Below are 6,000 nucleotides of genomic sequence, written 5' to 3'. Positions count from 1 at the left end.
GAAGTAAGTGTCCTGCATGTCGAGGGCGGCGTACCAGTCTCCAGGATCCAGCGATGGGATGATGGTCCCAAGGGATACCATGCGGAACTTCAACTTCACCATATACTTGTTGAGTTCTCGCAGGTCGAGGATAGGCCTGAAGCCCCCCTTGGACTTGGGGATCAGAAAGTAGCGGGAATAAAACCCCTTGCCCTTCTCGCTCTCTGGAACCTCCTCTATGGCTCCCTTGTCGAGGAGCGTCTGTACCTCTTGACGGAGGAATTGCTCGTGAGAGGGGTCCCTGAAGAGGGACGAGGTGGGGGTGGGGGGGCGATGAAAACTGCAGGCGGTAACCGGCCTCTACAGTGCGCAAGACCCAACGGTCCGATGTTATTTGGGTCCACGCCTGGAGGAAAAACGAAAGATGGTTGGAAAATTGCGGGGAAGGATCCGAAGGGGAAACTGGTACTGCGCCTTCGGGCGCACCTTCAAAATGAAGGCTTGGGTCCGGGTGGGGCCTTGGAGGAGCCCTGGTTTTGCCCCGCTTGGCCACCCGACTATCTGCGCCTACTGTTCCTGCCGCGGCACCTATTAAGGTCCTGCCGCGGAACTGAGGATACGGCCGACGTTGCTGCTGCTGGTTCTGCTGCCGGAAGGGCCTGCGCTGCGTTGCAGGCGTATGCATCCCCAAAGACCGTATGATGACTCGATTGTCTTTAAGGTTTTTTAGTCTGGGGTCTGTCTTATCAGAAAACAGGCCCTGGCCTTCGAAGGGGAGGTCCTGGATGGTATGCTGGAGCTCTGGCGGAAGGCCAGAGACCTGGAGCCAGGAAATGCGGCACATCGTAACCCCTGAGGCAAGCGTCCGAGCAGCCGAGTCCGCAGCATCTAAGGAGGCTTGCAGTGAGGTCCTTGCGACCTTTTTGCCCTCGTCAAGAATGGTGGTAAATTCCTGACGTGCATCCTGCAGTAACAGCTCTTTAAATTTGCCCGCCACTGCCCAGGAGTTAAAGGAGTAGCGGCTAAGGAGGGCCTGCTGGTTTGAGACCCTGAGCTGTAGTGCTCCCGCTGAATAGACCTTATGGCCTAGGAGGTCCATCCACCTCGCCTCCTTAGACTTGGGCGCTGGGGCCTCTTGACCATGGCGCTCCCTATCGTTCACCGACTGGACCACAAGGGAGCACGGTGTCGGGTGAACGTGCAAGTACTCATAGCCCTTGGCGGGGGCCATGTACTTTCTTTCCACGCCTCGAGCGGTTGGAGGGATGGAGGCCGGTGACTGCCAGATAGTGGTGGCATTGGTCTGAATAGTCCTGATGAAGGGTAGGGCCACTCTGGTGGGAGCGTCGGCGGAGAGAATGCTCACCACCGGGTCCTCGACCTCAGAGACCTCCTCTGCTTGTATGTCCAGGTTTTGCGCCACGCGCCTGAGGAGGTCCTGATGTGCCCTAAGGTCTAGAGGGGGAGGGCTGGAGAACGAGGTACCCGCCACCGCCTCATCAGGGGAAGACGACGAGGAGACCCCTGGCAGCAGAGCGTCCACGGGGGTTTCTGTCTGGGGCTGCACCTCTGGCTCTGTAGGGAGCTCTGAGTCCTGGTGGCTGGACCTGTCCTCGGCTTCCGGGGAGGGAGGGGGGCGAGACACCGTTGCCTCTGGTGGCCTGCGTTCCACCGCAGGGTGGGGAGTAATATGTTGTGGACCCTGGGTTTGGCGGTACGCCCAGGGGGTCCAAAACCCCCACTGCTGAGGCCCTCAGTCTTGAGGCGGAGGGTCCTGAAACAGGGCCGCATCTGTCCTGCCCCAGCGTATAGGCACTGTCCGCCTGAGAGGACACGGATGGCTCCCTCGAAGGCCATGGAGGCGCCAAGCTAGGCTGATAGACCTCTCTATGTGCCGACGCCGACGGTCTTCTTGATGCTGAGGATCGGTACCGTGAGTCGCACCGGTGCCGGGATCGGGACCGGGATTGGTGTGGTAGTCGGTGCCGGCATCCGGATCGGGATCTGCCTCGAGGTCGGTGCCGAGAGTGGGACCGCGATCTGCGTCCAGTGCGGTGCCGGGATGGCACTGGGGACCAGGACCTGCCACCGGCTCGGTGCCGGGAGGTCGACCGGGGAGCTGAGCGCCGAGGCGAACAGCTCCTAGAGTCTTGGTGCAGGTGGTAAGAGGAGCCAGACCGGGACCATGCAGATGTTGACCGGCGCCGTGAGTGCGACCGGTACCGCCGAGAACGGTGCCGGGACTGTGAGCGGCGCCAAGAGCGCGAGCGTTCACGTCTCCGGGGCGATCGGTGCCTGGACTCCGGAGACGGCGCTCTCAGCATTGGCTTGCCTCTGGAGGTCACCCGCACCGGGGGTACCTGGGTTTGAGGCTGGGATGGCTCAGTGAGCGCTATCAAGTCCCGTGCCGAGGCGAAGGTCTCCGGCGTAGATGGGACTAACAGCTCAACCTCCGATCTCAAGGGGGAGCTAGGAGGGGCCGGACTCGACGGACCTTCCGGGCCCAGAGTCGACAGCAGCCCTGCAGGCGGTGCCGCGGCCAAGGTAGGTGCCGGGCGCTCCCTTCGAGCCTGACGAGATGGTGTTGCAGACGTTGAGGGTCTTGGATCGGGTCCCGGTGCCGGGGATGGACGGTGCCGGGGAGTCTTGCCAGTGCCGGCGCGGTCCGGTGACAGAGTAGAGGTGGCTGGTTGCGCTGCCGGTACCGGAGTCAGTGCCGCTTCCATTAGGAGAGCGCGGAGTCTTTGATCTCTCTCCTTCTTTGTGCGAGGCTTAAAGGCCTTGCAGATACGACACTTCTCGGTGATGTGCGATTCCTCCAGGCACTTCAGGCACGCGTCATGGGGATCGCTAGTTGGCATCCGCTTCTTGCATGCCGAGCACTGCTTGAAGCCCAGCGAACCAGGCATGAGCCCGGTGCAGGGCGCCGGGAGGGGCAACGGCCCAACCCACGAATAAGTTCTGTAACTATATACAATAGACAACTAACTACTATACTACTTTAAACTGTTTTTGAAACTATTTACAACTACTAACAGTATACAAAGGAGAGCTAGGGATGTGGAGGACAACAAGCCGCACTCCACAGTTCCAGCAACCGACACGGCAGTAAGAAGGAACTGAGGAGCGGGCGGGCTGGCAGGGGTATACATCGAGTGCCATAGTGGTGCCACTCTAGGTCGCGACCTGCTGGCCCACTGGAGTTGCTAGGGTAAAAAGTTTCCGGCAAACACGCCTAACTGGAATGGATATGAGCAATCACTCAAAGAAGAAATGAAAGATACTCCAGATGCATTAACACCCCCTGAGCTATCCAGTACCTTGAGTAGATACTGAATTCCAAGCAGGAGTGGCACGCAGTTGGAAATACCTAGGAGTGCATAATTATGGCTCTTCATTTTCAGTGTGTATTGATTTCAGTTTTGAAAATGCTACTATTCATTTTTTATTGATTTTGACCCAAATTTTGGACAACTGAAATACATGAACATACTCATTATGTTAAGAAAATCCAGCATATTACATTAGGTAGATGTGTTTATATTAATAACAAATTAGTCTAAGTGTAAATGCAAGGATGTCTGTTAAAGTAAGGCAATGTAGTGGGAGATACACGACATGTGTACTGGTAACGTATAGTTCATTAAATAAACCATAGTATTAAACTACTTTGACTGTCAATATATTTACTTTTCTCTATTTGTTACTTTGTTTCTGTCCTGCCATCCCAATATTAAAGCTGAGATTTATCCAGAAAACACTGATTTTCATCTGTTTTTAATTTTTTATACTAAACATTGATAAATTCCTGGGAAATTTTAACAAAATAAAAACTGAAACTGAAGGGCCTTGTGCTCAACTAATAACCAGTCTTTATCTTGAACTTCAATGCAGCAATAATGGCAGCAACTGAAAATAAGAAATAAAGAGGTGTCTCTTTGACTGGACATGCACATTTGGCTACAAAGCCCAGAGACCAGTTAAGTTCTGTTCTACTACACCTTCCCTCTGTAAATTATTTGAATCTGTCACATTAAACAATTTTCCCTATAACAGCTTAAGAATGGAGAACATATTCAGGAGTCCAGTAAGTTTTATACTCCGAAAGATTAATCTGTTTTGTTTGTACCTGCAGTATAAAAACTTTCCCTTTTACTTTTGTGTTTATCAAATGGCTGCAAAGAAATAAATTGTTTTGAGAACCTGGATCTAGTAAATAAACCTCACATCTCACTCCCTATGTACTGAAACAATCTCTTAAATAGCACTTCACTTCCACAATTACATCCCTTGAATTGTTCAACATTTTCTTTATGCATCTCCTTTAATCAAACAGCTATTACCCCCAATGGAGTCCTTCCTTTTCTGAGAATCTGCTTGGAAAGGACATTAGAAAATCCTTATGATTATATAATCATGTCACATTTATTATCCTTGACAAAGACTAGGCTGAGATACCGCATTTGGTAAACACCGGCAGAAAGCTAACCTCTATAATGGTCCACATACTTGGGATTGCTACATTACAGTGTGCATCACAAATGCTTGTTTTAAGAAGGTCAATGAAGTTCTTATTAAAAAAAGAATTGTTTTCATAGAGCAAATATATCTGCCAGTTGTTCTGATTGCTTACTTCTTTCTGGTCCCTGTACTCATTCTAGAAATGCAATTGTTCTGCGGGACCAATGGGAATAGAGTAATTATAGTGTTTGTTTTCTGAGAGTTGTCAATGTCTATTTTGCCAACTGGCACAAATCCATATCCTTTCCATATGGAGCTGAACAATGTGATCCAACTAGCAAAACAGTATTCATTTCAGGCCGCCACAGAAATCCTACTTCCAGACTTACCAGTGATAGTGGCAAATGAAAAGTTTAGGTTGATAACATCTGTTCTGTGGTCAAATTATTAGAGATTCCTCTGGTCAGTTTCATAATAACTTCAATATAGTTTATATGTTGTAGAACTCATTTAACCTATAGCACTATATGCATTACATGAACTCCATAATACCTTCTGTCCATGAATAAGAATTTATTATCCCTGATCCTTGGGTCTGGTCAAACTGAGGTTGGTATAGGGCCAAATGGGTCTTCACAAAGGTAACAATATGCCAAATTTGTAGAGTTGGGGAAAAAAATTCTATGGAAGAATTTTTTTTGGTGAAAAATGCAGATTCAGAGACACCAAAACGTTTTACAAATTTGCGCTAATTTTAACAAATTGTTTTGGGGAGAAAATTCAGAAAAATGATTTCAGTTTGACATATTTTAAATTAAACTTTTGTTTTTTTCTATTTTAACTGACTCTGCATTTCAAAATTTCCTTTAATTTTATTTTTAAAAGGAAAGCAGTTTTAAAAAACTCTGAAACTGAAATAATTTTTTTTAATTTTTGATTTGCTGAAAATTTAGAAAGAAATTGTTTTAAGTTCAACCCAAAACTATTTCTGACACCCCACCAACTTTTTGGAATTGCTAGTGAACAAAAATACCTGTTCTTTTCCCAGCTCTACAAATTTGTGCTTCTATAATGCCTGGGCCTGCTGGTGGCCAGTTTGGCGTCTGGTGTAAGTTAGAGCAGCCTTATGGTTGCTTTAACATAGAGTGGCTGTTAACAGAGTCCAAAGGTCTAACTGGAGATTGTCAGAGAAGAGCAGCAATCCAGCCACACATGCTGCCTGTTCTGAAGCATACCATGCTGGGTGATGTCCCCATTTGGGATAGCTTTACAGTTTCCTTGCACTGAAGGAGCAGTGCAAAAGGGACTGAGTGGGAGACAGGATTTGATTTCTAATTTTTCTCTATGGAATATGCAGTCCTGTTCTTGATTTGTAGGGTTTATGTGGAAAGCGGGATGGGAGATGGGCAAGTTCTTGGTTCTCTTTAATTTAGCTGTCAAGCATTGTTCACTGTATGAAAAGTGGCTCATTCCTCCAAAGTGCTTGATGAATCAAGTTGCTGCAAGCTGCCATTTTATTGGAAATCTGACACCACAAAGGTATTCAAAGAAACATTTTTT

Source organism: Gopherus evgoodei, chromosome 14 (genome assembly GCF_007399415.2).
Source record: "Gopherus evgoodei ecotype Sinaloan lineage chromosome 14, rGopEvg1_v1.p, whole genome shotgun sequence".
In the NCBI taxonomy this organism is placed as follows: Eukaryota; Metazoa; Chordata; order Testudines; family Testudinidae; genus Gopherus; species Gopherus evgoodei.
This window is presented reverse-complemented; position numbering follows the sequence as displayed.